Source organism: Pongo pygmaeus, chromosome 3 (genome assembly GCF_028885625.2).
Source record: "Pongo pygmaeus isolate AG05252 chromosome 3, NHGRI_mPonPyg2-v2.0_pri, whole genome shotgun sequence".
Taxonomy (NCBI): Eukaryota; Metazoa; Chordata; class Mammalia; order Primates; family Hominidae; genus Pongo; species Pongo pygmaeus.
The window spans coordinates 182,256,113-182,279,025 of NC_072376.2; the positions used below are offsets into that span (position 1 = coordinate 182,256,113).

General features: G+C 45.9%; 1 long non-coding RNA gene across 4 annotated transcripts in view; it reads right to left on the reverse strand.

Moving 5' to 3' along the window:
• Positions 1–22,913, reverse strand: part of LOC129035077 (uncharacterized) — a 47,396-nt gene that overhangs the window by 18,648 nt on the left and 5,835 nt on the right. For 2 of the 4 annotated variants that reach the window (XR_008502100.1, XR_008502098.1), the window contains one exon: positions 15,266–15,619. The exons of 1 other annotated variant lie outside the window; for it this stretch is intronic. This is a non-coding gene — a long non-coding RNA (uncharacterized LOC129035077). Of the gene's footprint in view, positions 1–13,760; positions 14,206–15,265; positions 15,620–22,913 lie in introns of those variants that run through there. One more of the 4 variants, XR_008502101.1, reaches the window with a different exon arrangement.

Below are 22,913 nucleotides of genomic sequence, written 5' to 3' on the forward strand. Positions count from 1 at the left end.
GTCAGGTGTTAAGAGTAGCCACTTGAAGCTACAACAAGCACAAATGGAAGTAATAGCGAAGACTTTAGTCCTGCACTGCAGTAGTACAAGCAAGAGGCTAACACTGGAGGGAGCGCTGAGCTCTCCTGCTTCATTTTCCCCTTAGAACAATGAGCGCATACAGTTGAGGGTCAGGAGGATCAGCACAGATGTGGGGATCGTCTCATTCTTGAGGGGGCCCCAAACCAAAGGCTCCCTGAAGGGTTGTGGACCAGGGGCTGGGGAGTTGGGTAGTGACAGGGGAAAAAGCTGAGAGTGTAAAAGTACTGAGTCAGAGTGAAGAAAAGTCTTCCCTTAAGGGTCCCTGAGCCCTCCGAACAGAGCACCTGGACTAGGAATGCAGATCCACAAAAGGGCAGGAGCAGCCAGAGGAGCCTGACCTCTTGCCAGAGACTCTCTGAGGTGGCACTGGCTGTGCAGCCTTCCCGTGAGGCCTGATGGGTAATGCCTCTGGAATAGCAGTCGGTCAGGCCTGAAAAAAATCACACATGGGTTTGGGTTTTTTTTTGTTGTTGTTGTTGTTTTTGTTTGTTTGAGACAGAGTCTCGTTCTGTCACCCAGGCTGGAGTGCAGTGGCGCCATCTTAGCTCACTGCAAGCTCCGCCTCCCGGGTTCAAGCGATTCTTCTGCCTCAGCCTCCCGAGTAGCTGGGATTACGGGCGCCCGTACCACGCCCAGCTGATTTTTGTGTTTTTAGTAGAGATAAGGTTTCACCATATTGGCCAGGCTGGTCTCAAACTCCTGACCTCAGGTGATCCTCCCGCCTCGGCCTCCCAAAGTGCTGGGATTACAGTCGTGAGCCACCGCTCCCGGCCACACTTGGGTTTTTAAGCAGGAACCGGACTCCTCGGGTTCCACCTAGCCACCAGCAATTGGGGAAGTTGAAAATTTCTCTTTAGCCTCGACAACAGAGAAAGACAAGGGCAGAGGTGACCGGCAATGCATGCTGAGTGAACAGATGGACGTTATCTGCCAGGCAGTATAAATTCCCAGAAAGAATGCTCAATTTCAATGTTTGATGATTCAACTATACATTTTAAAACATATTGTATGTTATGTATGTAGCAGACATCAAATAAGAGAAAATGTGAGTTTGAGCAGAGAAATGTCAGGGAAAAAAATTGGGGAGGGAGGAAATGAGAGGAAAGGGTAGGGACAAAGATGGATCCTCTGAAGTCCACAAGGACAGGAGGTGAGTCCAACACCTGGGACTTTAGTTTCTCAAACCCAAGTTAGGTTGGTTTTGGTTTCATGTGACTTGCATGGTGGGGACAGGCCCTCCTGTGTCCTGTCTCTTCTGCATCTCCCACCCACTGTGCCTTGCCTCACAGCATCACAAAATTTGTGTAGCTTCTTTCTGGCAGTAGCAGGATAATGCTTTGTCAGCATTAAAGATTTATAATCCAGGCCCGGCGCAGTGGCTCACGCCTGTAATCTCAGCACTTTGGGAGACCAAGGCGGATGGATCACCTGAGGTCAGGAGTTCGAGACCAGCCTGGCCAACATGGCAGAACCCCATCTCTACTAAAAATACTAAAACTAGCTGGGCATGGTGGCATGTGCCTGTAATCCCAGCTACTCGGGAGGCTGAGGTGAGAGAATCACTTGAACCTGGGAGGCAGAGGTTGCAGTGAGCTGAGATAGCATCATTGCATTCCAGCCTGGGTGACAGAGTAAGGCCCTGTCTCAAAAAAAAAAAAAAAAAAAAAAGATTTATAATCCCAAATGAGTCCTGCAGTTTTCCAGGCTCCTCTTCAAGCAGAAAGTTCTGCAAATGAACGCCCCTAGCCCTGCATGTTTATTTACCATCTTCTCTGTTAGGCTTCAGCAGCTGTAGGACCGTGCTCATATAAAAAAGAAAAGAAAAGAAGGGAAAAAAGTCTTCCTGCTAAATTCATTTCCTTAACATTTAATTTTTTTTCCTGCCAAAGTGAGAGATGAATTAGCAATTACTTGGGAGCCAATTAAAATTCATAGTAAGCTATTCTCTGACCCTTGGGTCAGAAACAAATTTCCTATAAACCTTAGGAGGGTATCTCTCCTGGGTTTTTTGAGGGTGAGAAAAATTCATATCCTGCTCTCCAGTTCTCATTCCTCATACAGAGTGGTGGCCAGCATGTTCCTGAGACATTGTTTGTGCAACCCAGAGACAACTCTTAATTCCCTGCTCAGTTATTTCTCTGTGATTTGGAGAGAAGATGTGGCTACAGCTGCCAGTGACTCTCAGCTGCAATTCTATGGAAGTTGTGGATCAAGAAGACACAAGTGAAGAGAGGGAAAGATTCTCTGTTTTCCACAGTTCTGAGATTTGTGCCTTGCCTCACAGCATCGCAAAATTGGTGTAGCTTCTTTCTGGCAGTAGCAGGATAACTCCTTTGTCAGCATTAAAGATTTATAATCTGCAGAGCTGAGAAGAGAGCTGAGAAGAGAACTGAGTAGAAAGCTAGCATTACCAGGTGTTTCACAGGTGTCAAAAACATGTTAAAGTTGAAGAGCATCTTCTTTTCCATGAGGCAATGATACAATTGCATGGTGTAGGATCTGTGAGTGACTCTATACGAATAGAAAAGTCTATGTCACAATGTTTAGAACTTCCCACCCCAGCAGGATTAGAAAACTCTCAGATTCCTGATAGTTGACAAATCCTTTTTGTTGGTGAGAAAAAACAACCTTTGACTTGGAGTCATTAAAAGGATTGGATACATAAAAGGATTGGATACATGCGAAGAAAGACAGTCTCTTTCTGTCTCTATATTTATATAAGAGCAAACGCTTTCCAGCATGGCACATCTAAAGATAATATGCCATCTCTGATACTGTGCTGTCAAAGGGACAGGAAAAAAAAAGATTTATATAAAAAGAAATGCAAATATAACTAGCTAGTTAGCCAAGAGGGCAAAAGGAGGGAAAGCTTACATTAACCTGATCGTCACAGTCGCTAAAAACCTGACAAGGGAAATATGAATTTTAACTAGCTGCCAAGCAATTGGTTATTCATGCATGACATGAAAAGCAGGGGAAACTTTAATTTTCTCCTTGTCAGTTTTAAACAGAGAGGCTGTCAATTCAGCAAGTGCAGCTACTAAACATATTACAGAAGGGCACCATCCTACCAACATCCAGTCTCAATATGACATCGGGCCCAAGACTGCAGCACCATTACCCTTTCATCACATTGCAAACAGCCCTGCCCCTGTTATGCACTGTTTCTTTCTTTCTTTTTTTGACACAGAGTCTCACTCTGTCACCAGGCTGGAATGCAGTGGCACGATCTCGGCTCACTGCAACCTCTGCCTCCCAGGTTCAAGCGATTCTCCCGTCTCAGCCTCCTGAATAGCTGGGATTACAGGCACTCGCCATCATGCCTGGCTAATTTTTGTATTTTAGTAGAGACGGGGTTTCACCACATTGGCCAGGCTGGTCTTGAACTCCTGACCTCAGGTGATCCGCCCGCCTTGGGCTCCCAAAGTGCTGGGATTACAGGTATGAGCCACCGCCCCCAGCCTATGCAGTGTTTCTTTTACTGGGTTAGCACCATGTTCCCTGAGCTCGGCTATCACCCTGCATTTCCAGTAAGGAAACAAGCAGCCGCTATGAACTCCTCTTCCTGGGTCATTGTCTGGCACCATCAATGGGATTCTTTGGTCACATGTGATTTTTCCAGTCACTGGTCTGGTGTTAATTTAGTTAGAGTCAATTTAACAACAACAACAAAAATATTAAGCACTTTGTTAATACTAGGTTCTAGGGCTCTGTGTCAAGTACCAGGTTTTCAAATATGATTTTAAAAAGTGCTGTCGGGCCCGTTTTAAAAGTGGTGGCTCACACCTCACTGAGGTTGCAGTGAGCCGAGATCGTGCCACTGCACTCCAGCCTGGTGACACTTTGGGCAGCTGAGGTGGGAAGATTGCTTGAGCCCAGGAGTTCGAGACTAGCCTGGGTAACATAGCGAGACCCTGTCTCTTAAAATAAAAATAAAATGAAATAAAGTACTGTCATCTCCTATGGATGGGCTGTAAAAAAAAATAAAAATAAAGTGCTGTCAAACCATTGGCAATCTGGTAATAGTCATAGACATCCCCAGAAAACCTTTGGGTGTTTAGTAAGTGTGATACATATTAATTCACTTAACAAATATTTATTGCTGTAAATTGCTATAATATTCCTGCTATGAAGAATAAGAAATATGCTAAGGACATAAAGAGATGCCATGGGGAAGGTCCAGAACTGCTGCAGAAAGACCGGCCAGGAAGGACCTCCCTGGGAAGGTATTTGAATAAAGCTCTGCATAGTGAGGAGCCAGGCAAGAAAAGATAAGGCGGGAAAGAGTTTCAGGTCAACTCCAAGGCCAGGACCAGCTTCCACAGAAGTCAGAGATACAAGCAGGGGCCAGACTCCAGGGCTGCGTAGATCCTGGTAAGGAGATGGAATTTTATTCAAATTGCAACAGGAAGCCGGTGGAGGGTTGATAAAATGCTTTGGCTGCTGTGCAGAGCAAGAGCGGAAGCAAGAATTTCAGTTTAAAGGCTTTGCAGCCACCCAGGCAAGCCGGGATATTGTTCTCTGCAAATGAACACTCTGTCCTGTCAGGTTCATACTGACATTCTGATTGAGCCTTACATGAATTAAATGCCTAGTGTATGTTTGGCTAGATGATTTTCAGTCTAAATTAGATCGTTATGTCCTTAGAATATCAAGGTTCCACTGACCTATTATTGAGAACTCCTGAAGCATTTGCTCTGATCTAGCTACTCCGAATGCACCCCTTTGGAAACAACATCAGGCATTTGAGAAATATCTGACTAGGGCCAGAATCGGAGGCCCATGAAACGGAAGAATTCACTGGTAAAGAAACAGTACTTAGTTCACATCTTTGTTCATAGCTGTATCCCCAGCCCTCAGCATAGAGGCTGACACACAAATATTTGTTGAAGGTGTTAATATATGAGCCTAGTAAGAGTTCAAGAAATGTTACAGTGAAATTTTAGTAGCCCAGCACCCCCAACTAGCTGAGCTAAGTAGCCTTGGACACTAGCCGTGGTGTTTGAAGACTGTTTTTTCAGAAGGAGGGGAATGGGCCCATATCTCCTCCAAGCTTGGCATGCCCACATCCAAGCTTTATTGCTGCTGAAAGCTTCCTGAACTGCCTGACCATGGACAATCCCATCTCTAGCTAGTGCCCAGCCCCCACCCTCAAAACCCTCATCCTCCAGAGATACTCTGACCAGCTGCTGGCTCACACCCAGTGGCCCCCCTGCGGGCGCCTGGCCCCTCACTCAGCTTCCCAGCTGCCTCTTCTTCTGCTCCCTTCCCACCCTGCAGCAAAACAGGGGTGCCTTTTGTGGGAGCAATCAAGCCCTAAATCACTATTTATATTTTTCGGAGTAAACTTTACGCTGAGAAAGGGTTCTGGAATGACTGCCCTGGGGACTGAAGCCCATCTGGAAACATGAATAATGTGAAATGTATCCCTCCACGGATCCCCCACAAGACCAATTACATTATCATCCTTTCCGAGAATTTCTGCCAATTTTTTATGCGGTCACCAGAAAGTTATATCTTAAGTGAAAACTGCACAGATTTATATAGGGGGTAGTTAGCTGGTGGAGTGAGGTATGTGGAAGTAAACTGCAGGAAACTGTGATACTCCACAGATGGGAATGTGTGTCGATTTGGCTCTTCACTTTAGGAAGTGGAATGGATTCATTCCGCCGTTTACTGAATGACTACTGTGTGCCACGCACTCTTCTAGGCACTGGGAAGACAGCAATAAACAGCACTAATGTTGCCCTCATGGAGCTGACATTTTAATAGCCTTGGAAGATGGGCTATGAAAGGCTCATGATAAAATGGTGCCCAAAGTCAACATGTGACTTTTAGTCCTGTTTGTGGTATAGACTCACCGAGCAATGTGAAGAAACTGAGTTTCTTGCTTCATCACAGCTGAGGGTGAGATAGGTGTGCTGCCCTTTCTCAAGAATGTGGGGTGGAATCATATTCATCGTTTGAAAACTCAGAATAATAAGAGATTTGGCATTTATGTGTTCGTGCATACTTCTCTCCTCAAGCTGCAAAGTTCAACCGAGAAGTATTTGGCAGAAGGCCTTTTGCTAAAGCAATCACCTGACAATGTGAGTGGGGATCTGAGCCAGCCAGGTTCTACCTCCACTGGAGAGGTTTGATTAGGTGATGAGCACACATTATTCATAAAATTGCAGAGCGGCTGTAATTCACCACATCATGGCTGGAAATGATCTGCCTCTGAGGAGCAATGTCAATGAAGGGGCATCTTCCCTAGTGTCGGTAGTTCTTAAACTTTAGTTTCCAAGGAAGCACTGCATGTGTCTGTAACAGAAAGATCTCCGTTTCTCCCCTAACAACTCAGAATGAGAAGGTCTGGGAAAGGGTCCAGGAATTCATATTTTACCACTATCCCTGCTCATTGGGCTGCAGGTGGCTGTACACTCGGAGAACCCCCACACTGTGTTCACCATAAGACAGAGGATTCAGACCTCCAATTCCCCTCACCCAGACGCAAGAGCATCTTGGCTCAAACCTCTTCTTTGGAAGGGAAGGAGAAAGGGAAGCCGGTTGGAACAGTTTCCTTTACTGATTATAGCTTATTCCTTTCTCTCGTGCATTCAGCAAATAGAGTTTGGCAACTACAATGCGCAAGGTGCAGCCTACCCACTAGAGCGAGGATGTTCCAATAATGAACTGATGCTTCCCAGCCCCTGCCCCCTGGAGCGGAAGAAGTTTGTTATGGATGAGGGAATGGAATTAACGGAGCCTAAGCTGGCCGGCACTGCACTGTGCAAAGTGCCCTCTCAAACACCCTCTCGTTTAATCTTCCCAAGTTCTGCTCCTCATTTCCTTCAAGTCTTTACTGAACTATCTCCTTTGCAGTGAAACTTTGCGGGATCACCCTAAAGCAAACTCAACGCATAAAAAGCTGGACTCCTGATAGTTCCCCCGAACCTTTTCCTTCCAGAGTCTTCCCTGCCTCAGTAAAGAGCTATTTCATTCTCCCAGTTGCTCAAGCCAAAAATGGAATCAATTTAGTTCTTCTGCATCCCGTATCTGATCACCACAAGTCCTGTTAGCCCTGCTTTTAAAATACATCCAGAACCCTGCCATCTGCCCGTCTTCTGTTGCCATCACACTTGTCCACACTCCCCTTACCCCTTGTCTGGGTGATTGCGGTGGTCTCCCAGCTGCCCTGCCAGTGTCTGCCCTGGTCCCCCTTCTTGACTATTCTTGACCCAGCGCCAGCATGCTCTTGTTAAAATACAAATCTGATCGGGTAACTCCTCTGCTCCAAACTAGGTTTCCTTGTCACTCCGAGTAAAAGCCAAAGTCCTTACAATAACCCACAGGGCCCTGACCTGCCTTGCTCTCCCCTATCTGCCTCTTTCTGCTCTCCCCTCACTCGCTCCTCCTGCCCACACCATGCAGTCTCACTGTGGCATCTTTGCACTTGCTGTTCCTGGAATTCTCTTCCTCCATGTGTTCACACGGCTGGCCTAGATCCCGCCACACCTTTTCATAACTACTGCTTTCTCAGTTGGGTTAGCTGGCCTCCCTGTCGGATATTGGAACTCATCTACTATTTTTCCTATCCATCTTTCTATTCTACACTAACATCTCCATATTTTTTTTTCTTTTTTTTTTTTTTTGAGATGGAGTTTCACCCTTGTCACCCAGGATGGAATGCAATGATGCATTCTTGGCTTACTGCAACCTCCGCCTCCCAGGTTCAAACGATTCTCCTGCCTCAGCATCCTGACCAGCTGGAACTACAGGTGCATGCCACCACGCCCAGCTAATTTTTGTATTTTTAATAGAGACGGGGTTTCACCATGTTGGCCAGGCTGGTCTCGAACTCCTGACCTCGTGATCCACCCACCTTGGCCTCCCAAAGTGCCAGGATTACAGATGTGAGCTACTGCACCCGGCTTTTTTTTTTTTTTTTTTTTTTGAGATGGAGTCTCGCTCTGTTGCCCAGGCTGGAATACTATGGCACAATCTCAGCCCACTGCAATCTCCGCCTGCTGGGTTCAAGTGATTCTCCTGCCTCAGCCTCCCAAGTAGCTGGGATTACAGGCATGTGCCACCACGCCCGACTAATTTTTTTATGGTTAGTAGAGATGGGGTTTCACCATGTTGGCCAGGCTGGTCTCGAACTCCTGACCTCAGGTGATCCGCCTGCCTCGGCCTCCCAAAGTGCTGGGGTTACAGGTGTAAGCCACTGTGCCCGGCTACATCTCCATATTTTTCTATTTTTATTTTGCTTCTTATCTCTCTTTCTGATCAGAATGTAAGCTCCATAAAGGCAAAGATTATTGTCCATTGTTCGCTGCTATACGCCCAGGGCCTAGAACAGGGTGTGGCATGTAGCCAACCTTCAATACTATTTGTTTGAATAAATGAATGAGTTAAATAATAAACAAATGAATAAAGTTTCAATTCCCCCCTACTCTCTATCTCCCTTCTCTGATGTATTTTCCCCATAGAATCCATCGCCCTCCAATGTACTCCATAATGTACGTTATTTATCTTATTTACTGTCACCTTTTCCTTACTAGAAGGTAAGCATCGTAAGAGCCAAGATTTCTATCCTATTCTCAAGTGTATCCTTATCACTGAGAAGAGTATGTGGTTCTTGTGCTTAATATTTATTGAATGAATAAACTCTGTAATATAAGAGTATTTCGGCTGGGCACAGTGGTTGATGCCTGTAATCCCAGCACTTCGGGAGGCTGAGGTAGGAAGATCGCTTGAGTCCAGAGGTTCGAGACCAGCCTGGGCAACATAGTGAGACCCCACCCTTACAAAAAAAATTGTCTTTTAGTTAGGTGGTTATAGTGGTGCACGCCTGTAGTCCTAGCTACTCAGGAGGCTGAGGTGGAAGGATAGCTTGGGCCCAGGAAGTCGAGGCTGCAGTGAGCTGTGATGCCACTGCACTCCAGCCCGAGCAACCGAGGGAGACCCTGTCAAAAGAAAGAGTATTTTTACAGATTAAGAGATTGACTCGTAGTAAGAATGAGCAAATTTTGCATGGCCATGTACACAACTAGCATGTAGCAGTGGAGGGTTAGGATTTGTTTCTGGATGACTTTAAGTCTGTGTTCTCACAATACACCACCGGTCTGGTCAAGAAGGCATTTGAGGCTGGGCGCAGTGGCTCATGCCTGTAATCCCAACACTTTGGGAGGCTGAGGCAGCCGGATCACCTGAGGTCAGGAGTTCAAGACAAGCCTGGCCAATATGGTGAAACCCTGTCTGTGCTAAAAAATACAAAAATTAGCCGGGCGTGGTGGTAGGCACCTGTAATCCCAGCTACTCGGGAGGCTGAGGCAGGAGAATCACTTGAACCCAGGAGGCAGAAGTTGCAGTGAGCCAAGATGGTGCCACTGCACTCCAGCCTGGGTGACAGAGTGAGACTCCATCTCAAAAAAAAAAAAAAAAAAAGGAAGGCATTCGAGGTGGGCATTAGAGGATGGATAGGGGCTGAGCAGGATGATTCTCTCTGCTGTAGAGTTGTTTTCTGACCCTTCTCCCTCTCCTTCACCTCACTAGCCATCATGAAGAACATATCATAACTTGGTTGGGTGTCCCTTCCTCTGAAAAGCCTGCTCTGAATCCCCATGCCTGGCTCTGGGGTCCTGGCCTTTTTTTTTTTTTTTTTTTTTTTTGAGACAGGGTCTCATTCTGTCACCTAGGCTGCAGTGCAGTGGCACAATCGCAGCTCACTGCAATCTCCACCTCCTGGGTTCAAGAGATTCTCCCACCTCAGCCTACCGAGTAGCTGTGACTACAGGCGCCCACCACCACACCCAGCTAATTTTTTTGTTTGTTTGTAGAGACAGGGTTTCACCATGTTGGCCAGGCTGGTCTTGAACTCCTGACCTCAAGTGATCCGCCCACCTCAGCCTTGTATTTCCTTGTCACAGTTCTTCCTGTCCAGCCTGGCATGCCAGCTGCCAATTCATCTTTTGTTTTCTCCACTAGGCTGTAAGGAGTCTATGGAGGCAGGGGTTGTTTCTGTCTTGTTCACTGTTGCATTAGAGGCCCACCAGATGATCTGGTTCATATTAAGCACCATGAAGATGGGTTCATGTAGTGAAGGAGGGGAAGGAATACTTAGGCCAAAGAAATACCTGAACAGGAATCAGAGAATTAGCAAGCCAGTAGTGCCATGCACCTGGGGCAGAGGTTTCAATGGGTTCCTAATGTGGGATGTGTCTAGGAAGGTGGGCCTATAAAGAACGTGAAGATCACTGAAGGTTCTGGATTTTTTTAAAAGCTGTTATTTGGTAAGCCATCTGGGAATCACTGAATTATGTTGAGCAGGATGGCACACAGTGCTTCTTTCAGCAGATTAATCTGATACTGATAATGCATTGAAAGGAGAAAGGGGAGATGCAGAATCTGCTGCAGGAGCCGAACCACACAGGCGGAAAATACCTCACTAGAAAGGTGGCAGTGGGAGCAGAATGGAGTAAACAGTTGCAAGAAATATTTTGAGAAAAGATTCAACAGGATTTAGTGAATAATTGGATGTGGAAGACGAAGGAGAAAAGGAAATTGAGGCCAGCTCTGAGGCTGTGAATCAGGGTGGCTGGAAGAACAGTGGTGCCTTTAATGAAAAAAGAGGAACATTGGAAAGAGGATATAATTGGATGGAAAGAAAACAAGTTTGGCTGCGGGCGTTTCAAGCTTGAAACATTCACAGAACATTCTAGTGGACATGAGTTGCATTGGAAATTCAGGATTAGAATTCAGGAGAGATGCCTTAAATAGTCTAGCCTCTCCAACAGTAGGTGAATTAATGCTTAGCTTTCCGTGGGTTTGGCTGATGTGAACATTGAAAAATTGTAAACATTGTTTAAAGAGTTGTTTGAGTTTCCAGAAATATTTAATAATCCTTACTTATTTCATGGGGCAAAATTCTAAGTAGGCTAAGGTGTATTTCACACCTGTTACCTTTGGAGGCCCAATGCTCTTTTATTTTTTTTATTTTGATTTTTTAGAGCAGGCTCTTGCTCTGTTGGCCAGGCTGCAGTGCAGTGGCTTGATCATAGCTCACTGTGGCCTCGATTTCCCAGGCTACAGCGATCCTCCCACCTCAGCCTCCCCAAGTAGCTGGAACAGATAACAGGCGTGAGCCACCGCACCTGATCCCAGTGGTCTTTTCATTTGGCTGGGCGGGTGTTAACCTTGTGGACATTTAGCAAAGTGGTGGAGAAAAATATACAATGTAAGTTTGAGAAAAATTTGTTCAAATATTAAGACAAACATTTTGTTGGCAATCTTTCTGTTTGGGGCAGATCTCTGGGGCTTGAGTGCTGTGCATAAATCCACAAAGTTTCCATTATCTGAAGACTGAAAGGAAGTTGTTGTGTAGAGTCAGCAACTTACTAGAATTAAACTTATTTAGGTTTTTCCCTCTACTAAAAATAGATATGCAAGTTTTTAATTCTATCTGCAATTTTAAAAAAATCTGATATAGGCTGGGCACGCTGGCTCATGCCTGTAATCCCATTACTTTGGGAGCCAGAGGCAGGGGGATCACTTGAGCCCAGGAGTTCGAGACCAGCCTAGGCAACATGGTGAGACCCTGTCTCTGCAGAAAGAAAAAATTTTTTAATCAGCCAAGTGTGGTAGTGTGCTCCTGTAGTCCCAGCTACACGGGAGGCTGACATGGGAGGATTGCTTGTACCTGGAAGGTTGAGGCCACCGTGAGCCAAGATCGTGCCACTGCACTCCAGCCTGGGTGACAGAGAAAGACCATGTCTTAAAAAAAATAAAAATAGGCTGGGCGAGGTGGCTCATGCCTGTAATCCCAGCACTGTAGAAGGCTGAGGCGGGCGGATCACGAGGTCAAGAGATCGAGACCATCCTGGCCAACATGGTGAAACCCTGTCTCTACTAAAAATACAAAAGTTAGCTGGGCATGGTGGTGCACACCACTAGTCCCAGCTACTCGGGAAGCTGAGGCAGGAGAATCGCTTGAACCTGGGAGGCGGAGGTTGCAGTGAGCTGAGATCGCACTACGGCGCTCCAGCCTGGCGACAGAGCGAGATTCTGTCTCAAAAATAAATAAATAAATAATATCTGATATAGATGGGGCAAAATGTTAATATGTGTCCAATCTGGGTGGTGGATACTTAGATATCTGTTGTATTATTTTCAAAAATTATTTTCTGTGTATTATTTTCTTCTGTACAGTAGATTGTAATTTTTAAAAACCTTTCAAAAAAACATGTGCAAAACAGAGCAGAAGACTGAGATTCTGAGGCTTAGGCAAGTCTGGGAAGATGACCTGCGGAAGCAATAGAGCGACCCCCCTTTCCCAAGTTCCTGTCCCTCTCCAGGAACAAAAGGCCATGGTGGTGACCGGGCCGTCAGAGGTCATGGGATACAGAGGGAGGTAGCCATTCTTTTCTCAGGCCGTGGTCCCACAATGTCTATAATAGTCCTCTCGAGGTCAGCCACCAGCTTGGGAAGTCACAGCTCCGCCACCGATGGTTAGAAATCAACATGCTCCCATGTCGAGAATTACTTGTAACCCAAGCACAGTGACAGAGGAGCCTCCTTTATGTCACTCCCACATGATGTCCCTGAGCCTAGGCTAGGCTTGGTTCCAAGGACAAGGTTCCTATGACACTTTATATCATAGGGCTTTTCTGAGCAAAGGCGTGCTGGAAAAGTCAGCATTTCCCAAAGCTGAGAAACATCTCTCTCTCCATTTTTTTTTTTTTTTTTTTTGAGATGGAGTTTTGCTCTTGTTGCCTAGGCTGGAGTAAAATGGCGTGATCTTGGCTCACCGCAACCTCCGCCTCCCGGGTTCAAGCGATTCTCCTGCCTCAGCCTTCTGAGTAGCAGGGATTACAGGCATGCGCCACCACACCTGGCTGATTTTGTATTTTTAGTAGAGATGGGGTTTCTCCATTTTGGTCAGGCTGGTCTCGAACTCTCAACCTCAAGTGATCTGCCAGCCTCAGCCTACCAAAGTGCTGGGATTACAGGCATGAGCCACCGCGCCCAGCCTCCTCTTTTTTGTTTGTTTTGTCTTGTTTGAGACAGAGTCTCACTCTGCCCAGGCTGCAGTGCAGTGGTACAATCTTGGCTCACTGCAACCTCCGCCTCCCGGGTTCAAGCAATTCTCCTGTCTCACCCTCCCAAGTAGCTGGGACCACAGGCACACGCCACCACACCTGGCTAATTTTTGTATTTTTAGTAGGGACAGGGTTTCACCATGTTGGCCAGGCTGGCCTTGAACTCCTGACCTCAAGTGGTCTGCCGCTTCGGCCTCCCAAAGCACTGGGATTACAGGGATGAGCCACCGTGCCCGGCGCATCTCTCCTTTTATTTCTTCTTTCAGTTTCTTCTTTCATTCAGGCCTACACTGGAAACACCACTGTCTGATAAACACTGGCCACACCAACGACATGGTAGGCCGGGGGGTGATAGCAATCTTCCAGTAAACCAGCTTTTCAGCCTAAACATACCAGTCATCCTACTTGAAAGAAATGTGTCCCTGGGGACAACCTGTGAGCCTTAGCCTTCTGTAGGGAGAAGCACTCTGATGGGAGGAAATTTGGGAGTGAATATTTCTTTCAAGACAGAACCTAAGTGGAAATCCTCTTGAGTAAAGTATCTCAATAGGCTGAAGCATGCCTGCCTCTGACTGTCAAGCCTTTGGAAACAGTCAGCATCTTGCTTCCAGTTCATCCCCTCTGCATCAGAGGAGCCCTTCCCATAGTTCCATGAAAGGCTCCTTCGGGCTTCCCACACAGCTGATGGGTGGGGAGAAATGAAATCCATTTCTCCTGGGGCTTGATGTCTCTTCTCTGATCTGGGGCGCCTCCAGATTGCTGCCTCTTCTGTTAGATCACACGATAAGCCTATGCTGTTCCTGCCAGCACTGCTGATCAATCTCCTCTTCTAGCCAACGTGCCACTCTGCACGGCAGTTGCCCTCCTTTCCCCACTGCACGATTAGGAACCGTTTCAGTGTTCTCAGCTTTTCCTTCCTGTGCCTGTCATTTTCCCCACGAACACAAGCTGCTTTGCAGTCCTAGTCACACACATGGCACCGTTCCTGAGACAGGTCGTACGTATGGTGCTGATCAAATTTGCTGCACCAAGTTGCCAGGACTTTCTGGAACAAATAACATTTCACATTCAGCTCCTGGAGCACCCCCGAAACCAGACCTCCTAAAGTCTGCTTCATTTCCATCAGAGCTTTTGAGTCCCAGATTTCATTCTGGGGGATGAGTGATCAGAGATTTTTAAAGCCATGCTGACTCTTGCCCTCATTTTTAGCTTCCTGGGACCACTGGACTCAGTGCCTCCTGGGGTCTTGGGCTCCAAAGAACATCACTGAATTGTCTTTCTAATTAAGGAACCCTGGAGAATTCCCAACACATCTCCACTCTTCCAGTAACTCACATCTACCCCTCTCCCTGTGTATTTTTCTTCACAGACAACTCAGAAGAACACACGGGTTCTCCTATTCTCTATGGCCCAGTCTGTGTCCAGCATAGCAGGCAAAAAGGCCTGGAATCTCATGTTGTTGTGACTGGAGCCTGTTGCTGGCACAAAATCAACTATACAGATCTACGTTGATCATCAAGACAAACAGAAATATCTTCTCGGTGATGTTGTTGCTTCTTTTTTGGGGGGATACAAACAGCGCAAGTCAGGCCTGGCTATCTGTGTAGCAGAAGAGGAAATGGGTTCCCTCTGAACAAATTTTTTTTAAAAACTTTCTGTCCAGGCACAGTGCCTCATGCCTGTAATCTCAGCACTTTGGGAGGCCAAGGCGGGCAGATCACCTGAGGTCAAGAGTTCAGCCTGGCCAACATAGCAAAACCCTGTCTCTACTAAAAATACAAAAATTAGCTGGGCGTGGTGCCACAGGCCTGTAATCCCAGCTATTCCGGAGGCTGAGGCACTAGGATTACTTGAACCCGGGAGGCAGAGGTTGCAGTGAGCTGAGACCACGCCTGTCTCAAAAAATAAATAAATAAATAAAAATTAAACATTAAAAAGATTAACTTTTTACTGTTTAATTTTTGTGGGTACATAGTAGGTGTATATATTTATGGGGTGCATGAGATACTTCGATACAGGCATGCAATGCGTAATAATCACCTCATGGAAAGCGAGGTATCTGTCCCCTTAAGTATTTATTTTTTATGTTATAAACAATCCTGTTATACTCTTTTCATTATTTTTAAAAGTACAATTAAATTATTGTTGACTATAGTCACCCTGTTGTGCTATCAAATATTAGGTCTTATTCATTCTATTTTTTTTTTTGTACCCGTTAACCATCCCCACTTCTCCCCCACCCATCTTCCTTCTGAAAAAATTCAGACAGTCTTCCTGGGTTAGCGGGGAATGAATTGTACCTCCTGCAGTGCTCATTGAAGACGATTTGAGAGATGTGTTCTCTGCGATAAACCAAAGCATTTGAAATCTTGGGCTTGCAGGTTGAAAAATACATAGTATCCTCATATATGTTCATTACTTAGAATTGGATGAGGTTTCCAAAGCCATATGTATGAAATCTAGAGTTAAAAACAAAAGCTGTCAGAGTGGGGAATAACATCATTCAACTTGGCCATGCAATTTGCCTCTTGTCCCAATAATATATGTTTTGGTAAAATAACATTTGAGGGATAAAAAGAGGATGCCAGATCTAAATTAATTTTAGAACAAAGTAATATATGCCGGACGTGGTGGCTCACGCCTATAATCCCAGCACTTTGGGAAGCCGAGGCGGGTGGATCACCTGAGGTCAGGAGTTCAAGACCAGCCTGGCCAACATGGTGAAACTCCGTCTCTACTAAAAATACAAAAATTAGCCATGCATTGTGGCAAGTGCCTGAGGGAGGCTGAGGCAGGAGAATTGCTTGAACCCAGGAGGTGGAGGTTGCAGTGAGCCGAGATTGTGCCACTGCACTCCAGCCTGGGTGACAAGACACTCTGTCTCAAAACACACACACACACACACACACAAGTAATATAAAGAAGCAACCACAGGTGAAATACCCAAAGGTTATTATTTACAGATGTCTCATATTTTCAAAGCCCCCATCTTGGCAGCTGTCTTTCCCAAATTCTGTGTAGCATGTTAGAAACTGCTGATTAGGCCGGGGACAGTGGCTCACGCCTGTAATCCCAGCACTTTGGGAGACTGAGGCAGACAGATCACCTGAGGTGGGGAGTTCAAGACCAGCCTGACCAATATGGAGAAACCCTGTCTCTATTAAAAATACAAAAATTAGCTGCGCATGGTGGTGCAGGCCTGTAATCCCAGCTAGTCGGGAGGCTGAGGCAGGAGAATTGCTTGAATCTGGGAGGCGGAGGTTGCAGTGAGCCGAGATCGCGCCATTGCACTCTAGCCTGGGCAACAAGAGTGAAACTCCATCTCAAAAAAAAAAAAAACAAAAAACAAAAAACTGCTAGTTAACTCTTAGAGTATCACAGGACTTGTAAACTACATGATTTGTTCAGTATCAAATAAAAACCAGAGCCTTTCTAATTTAAACCAACACTCCTTTCCCCAGGTTTTATCTCATTTATGTGGGGCACAGAAAGTTGCAGCCTTTCCAACATAAACCTCTGCCAGCACCAGCTCATATTAAGTAAATGTGTGGGATCAACAATGGAGAGCTGTTGACATTTTTTCAGGCCCCTCCCGTGCTTGGGTCATCAGGATCCAAGCCTCTCCCTGAGCTTCCAGCTCTAAAATTATATGACTCTAGTTACTTTGGCAGCTATTCAGAGGAAAAAGAAAATAGGGAGGAAGGAGGGAAAAAAAGATAATTACTGAAGCATCGTCCCTAAAATTCTGATTGCATTGGGTAGGAAGGGTGTTTATAAAATAGTCCTGATCACAGCAGATAGACATGGCAGTGATCAGAGAAGCGTCCTTGAATAGCCCCTGATGTTCACGCCTCCATACTGACTTTTGTTATCATAACGGCCTTGGTGGTTAAACTGAGATGTGTTCTTAAGCAAGAGGCCCCAGGGCTGTGTGGCTTTATCTTTTCCCCTCTGAACTGCAGGGAGAAAGAGCAGTTCCACAGTCAGTTCTGTGTATTTCTTATTATGTTCCTTAGCGGTTCCTAAGGTGGTCATAAAGAGAATGACTCCGTTACATAAGATAGTCATTGTTGAACCAGGATCTGCCAGGGCCTGCGTCCTTCCCTAGTAGCAACCGTGAAACACATGAACTTTTCCAGGCAGAGTAAAATATGCCCAAATGCATAACGACTGTAATTCCACAGCTAAATGCTGCTTTTGTGGCATCTAAATCAATGTGTTCCCCCACCAAACTCCAGCATATGAGGGTAGAAGTGTCACTGCATTTTATTTTATTTTATTATTTTATTATTTTTTTGAGACAGGATCTCACTCTGTCACCCAGGCTGGAGTGCAGTGGCATGATCATGCCATAAACTTGTATTTTTAGTAGAGACAGGGTTTTGCCATGTTGCCTGGCCTGGTCTTGAACCCCAGGGCTCAAAGGATCCTCCCACCTCTGCCTCCCAAATAGCTGGGATTGCAGGCTAATTTTTAAATTTTTTTGTGGAGATGGGGCCTCACAATACGGCTCAGGCTAGTCTCGAACTCCTTGGCTCAAGCAATCCTCCTGCCTTGGCCTCCCTAAGTGCTGAGATTACAGGCGTGAGTCACTGCACTCAGCTGGCATTGCATTTTAGACATTATCTAAGTGTAATCTTTGTTCACAGATGCATCAGAAAACACTGAGTTTGATCAGCCATCTGAATTAGAAACAGTAATAACAAAAACAGGGTGCTAACAAAAATCACAACACTTTAGCATCCAAACAGTTAAGGGAGGAGAGGCGTTGTTTAATTCTCTCTTGAAACTCATCATGATGAGGCTGTACCAAGAGGGCGATGAAACTGTGGGTACCGGGGCCTGCAGAAAATCCCCCCTGGCTCTCTCTGAGCTGCCACTCAGGGCTTTATTTATCCCACCCATATCTCTCCTTCAAAGTGACACAGTCAGCAAGTCACTGGACTGCGAACTGTGGCATTGTGGTCTTTTGTGCTGGTCTTCTCAGCAAGAAGCTGATTTCTGACTTTGCTCAGCATCCGTCCTCCCATCCCATCAGCTATGGCTGCGCAGTGAAGCTAATGGGGTTGAAGCTTCAGAATCCCTCATTTGCACAGGCTCCTTTCAAGGCCCTACAAGGACCCTTAGCCGTGTGTGTGTGTGTGTGTGTGTGTTTATATATAAAATTTCTAAAAGTAACAAATTGTAACTTTAGGGGATTAAGACCATTTGCATTCTGCTCCAATGCCGCTTGTGTTAGGGGTCCTAGAAGTGGCTTGAGCATTTTGGGGAATTGGCTAACGGCAAGTTGAGTTAGGGATACATTTAGTTGGACTTGGTAAAACACAGTCATCTGATTTGCAGATGTGTCTGTGCATAGTTGAAGTTATTGCTACTCATCTTGATGTAGGAATGGCTTCCAGGAAAACGCCCTCCCCCCGTGCCAACTCGCTGGGCATCAGGACATGAAGGTGCAGGCCAAAATTTGCATCATGATATAAATGTGTGCTGTGGCTTCTGGCACCACAAGTATGTGTCTCATGAACATAAAACACAGTTTGGAGCCAGAAGCCAGTCTGGGGGAATATTCTTTCCAATTTTATAGCTTGTATGTATATCAAGAGAACTTGATAGAGGTTATACCAAATTTAACAATAACCTTAGATAGAATTTTAAATGACAGGCTGGGCGCAGTGGTTCACACCTGAAATCCCAGCACTTTCGGAGGCTGAGGTGGGCGATCACCTGAGGTCAGGAGTTCGAGACCAGCTTGGCCAACATGGTGAAATGCCCATCTCTACTAAAAATACAAAAAGTAGCCGGGTGTTGTAGCACACATATTGTCCCAGCTACTTGGGAGGCTAACGCAGGAGAATCACTGGAACACAGGAGGCGGAGGTTGCAGTGAGCCGAGATCGTACCACTGCACTCCAGCCTGGGCGATAGAGTGAGACTTAGTCTCCCCCCCGCCAAAAAAAAAAGAAAATTTTAAATGACGTTACCAAACAAAACTTTCAAACTATATATAAGTACATTCCAATCCACCATGCTAGAGGAAAAACTGAATGATTCTATTCTCTTTAGAGAAAATGAAATTATAAAATTATTTTCTCTCAAAAGGTCACCTAAGAATACACCGCCAAAAAATACAACAGGTGGGGGAGTACGATAGAAGTATAGCAAGTGGGACAGGCACAGTGGCTCACGCCTGTAATCTCAGCACTCTGGGAGGCCAAGGTGGGCAGATCACCTGAGGTCAAGAGTTTGAGACCAGACTGGCCAACATGGCAAAACCCCGTCTCTACTAAAAAAAAATCCAAAAATTATCTGGGCATGGTGGCACGTGCCTGTAATCCCAGCTACAGGAGGCTGAGGCTAGAGTATCTCTTGAACCTGGGAGGCAGAGGTTGCAGTGAGCCGAGATTGAGCCATTGCACTCCAGCCTGGGCAACAGAGTGAGATTCTGTCTCAAAAAAAAAAAAAAAAAAAAAAAGTATAGCAAGTGGTTAATAAAATATTATGTATTTTTTGGAGTTTTATGATTTTGTGTGATTTGTTAGCTTTTGATAATGTGATTTGCTGTACATTCTTTGCTCATTATGTGATAAGTATTTATCTACATAACTTTGTATTCTCCTACTTAAAAAGGGCGCCCAGATTCTGTAAGCTTCAGGCCTCCCAAAACCTGGATCCACCTCTGCCCCCTGCAGCATGTGGTAAACTGGTGAAAACCGTATACACTAAATGTTTGTGACTCAAATGCTGCTCCCTCTGCCTCATTAAAAATCATTTCCACTGGGCCAGGCACAGTGGCTCACGGTAATCCCAGCACTTTGGGAGGCCAAGGTGGGTAGATCATCTGAGGTCAGGAGTTCGAGACCAGCCTGGCCAAAATGGCAAAACCCTGTCTCTACTAAAAATACAAAAATTAGCCAGGCTTGGTGGTGCACACCTGTAATCCTAGTTACTTGAGAGGCTGAGACAGGAGAATCACTTGAACCTGGGAGGCGGAGGTTGCAATGAACTGAGATCGTGCCACTGCACTCCAGCCTGGGTGACAAGAGCGAAACTTCATCTCAAAAAAAAAAAAAAAAAAATTGGTTCTGCCAGATGAGGTGGCTCATGCCTGTAATCCCAGCACTTTAGGAGGCTGAGGTGAGTGGATCCCTTGAGCCCTGGGGTTCAAGACCAGGCTGGGCAACGTGGCAAAACCCTGTCTCTACTGAAAATACAAAAAATTAGCTGGGCATGGTGGCGCATGCCTGTAGTCCCAGCTACTCAAGAGGCTGAGGTGGGAGGATCACCTGAGCCCAAGAGGTCAAGGCTACAGTAAGCTATGATCACACCACTGCACTTCTCCTGCCTAGGCAACAGAGCAAGACCCCGGCCCAAAAACAAAAACAAAAACAAAAACAAACAAACAAAACTATCAGTTCTTATAGGTGAAAACAGGAATCCAGATGGTATGAGGCTCCACCAGATATTAGTGAGGACAGTGTGACCTACATGTGATTTTCTTTGTGGAAGGTTTAAAAACAGAAACATGAGCAACCTTGGTGAGAGACTTTGACCTGTAACGAGGGCATCTGCTTTTCCTTACTCAAGCTACACCAGGATTGGGACAAACTAGAGTGATGTCATCTTGAATTTTTTTTTTTTTTGTCACCCAGGCTGGAGTGCAATGGCATGGTCTCGGCTCACTGCAACATCTGACTCCCGAGTTCAAGCGATTCTCTCACCTCAGCCTCCCGAGTAGCTGGGACTACAAGCGTGTGCCACCACCCTGGCTAATGTTTGTATTTTTAGTAGAAATGGGGTTTTACTATGTTGGCCAGGCTAGTCTCGAACTCCTGACCTCATGATCCACCTGCCTCAGCCTCCCAAAGTGCTGGGATTACAGACATGAGCCATCACACCCAGCCTGTCATCTTGAATTTTATTCACATATTTTGATCTTCATTTATTTGGAGTGAAGGCATATAAGTTACCAAAAATTAAAAATAATATTTTGAAATTTTAAACTGAGGTTCTTTTTCTTCAGAGTTATTGACTCTGCCCCCATTGGCTCAATGGCATTCATTACTTAAGGAGAAAGTGAAAACAGCCAGAACAAAGCTGCCAGGAGGTGCTGAGCGGATGGATAATTCACAACATCTGAAGACACAGTCGCTTGAAAGAGCTAGTCATGTGAGAGAGAGGCAGTTTTGTTCCGAATTTCAAAATGGCTTAGTTTTAACCCATTTATGGCTGAGGTGGCAATTTTTTTAATTTGAAAAATCAGACCTTGGCAATGCCTTGAGCAGCAGTATATAAATAAACCTCACATGCTTAGCGTTCCAATAATGGAACACTAGGCATAAATGAGCAAGATGATAGTAAAAGCTTGGGGGACAGAGCATAGCATTTATAGGTGTTATGGTAAAGCAAGCTTGTCCAATCTGCGGCCAGAATGGCTTTGAATGCAGCCCAACACAAATTCATAAAATTTCTTAAAACATTATGAGACCTTTTTGAGGTTTTTTTTTTTTTTTGGCTCATCAGCTATCATTAGTGTTAGCATATTTTATATGTGGCCCAAGACGATTCTTCTTCCAATGTGGCCCAGGAAAGCCAAAAGATTGGACACCCTGCTCTAAAGGATGCAGCTCATGGCCCAAGGTCATTTCTCCACCACAAAAGAAAGTAATACAAACTGCTTTCCTGCCCAGGCATGGTGGCACACATCTGTATTCCCAGCTACTTAGGAGGCTGAGGCAGGAGGATTGCTTGAGCCCAGGAGACCGAGGACAGCCTGAGCATAGCAAGACCGTATTCCTTAAACAAAAAAATGTTTGGCCAGGCGCAGTGGCTCATGCCTGTAATCCCAGCACTTTGGGAGGCCGAGGTAGGCGGATCACGAGGTCAGGAGATCGAGACCATCCTGTCTAACACAGTGAAACCCCGTCTCTACTAAAAACACAAAAAAATTAGCCGGGGCCAGGCACCGTGGCTCACGCCTGTAATCCCAGCACTTTGGGAGGCTGAGGTGGGCGGATCATGAGGTCAGGAGATCGAAACCATCCGGGGTAACATGGTGAAACCCCGTCTCTACTAAAAATACGAAAAAAATTAGCCGGGCATGGTGGCGGGCACCTGTAGTCCCAGCTACTCAGGAGGCTGAGGCAGGAGAATGGCGTGTACCTGGGAGGCAGAGCTTGCAGTGAGCCGAGATCGGGCCACTGCACTCCAGCCTGGGCAACAGAGCAAGACTCCATCTCAAAAAAAAAAAAAAAAAAAAATTAGCCGGGGGTGGTGGTGGGCACCTGTAGTCCCAGCTACTCAGGAGGCTGAGGCAGGAGAATGGCGTGAACCTGGGAGGTGGAGGTTGCAGTGAGCTGAGATCACCTCACTGCACTTTAGCCTGTGCAACAGAATGTCTCGAAAAAAAAATTTTTTTTAATAAGCATTAAAAAAATAGCTTTCCTGGCACTGCAAAATCTTACTGGCGGGGGCGGGGGGAAATAAAAGCTTTCCTGACTCAGCACCCGGGGAGCTGGGGAGCAGATATGGGGGAGGAGAGAAGAGTTGTAAGAGACACAGATAGAGGTGTGCTTGTTCCCAAGGGTAAGGTGGCTCAGCCTCCTTAGCCGACATTTCACTGGCAGGGGACAGAGAGTACAGGGGTAAGGGCAGAAGGGACTTGGCCCTTGTTTGCTCTAAAACCCTTGCCTCCAGCACCACAAGAACATGAGAGGGGAGAGAAGCAGAGTGGAAAGCCGGGCAGGGTAGACCTGG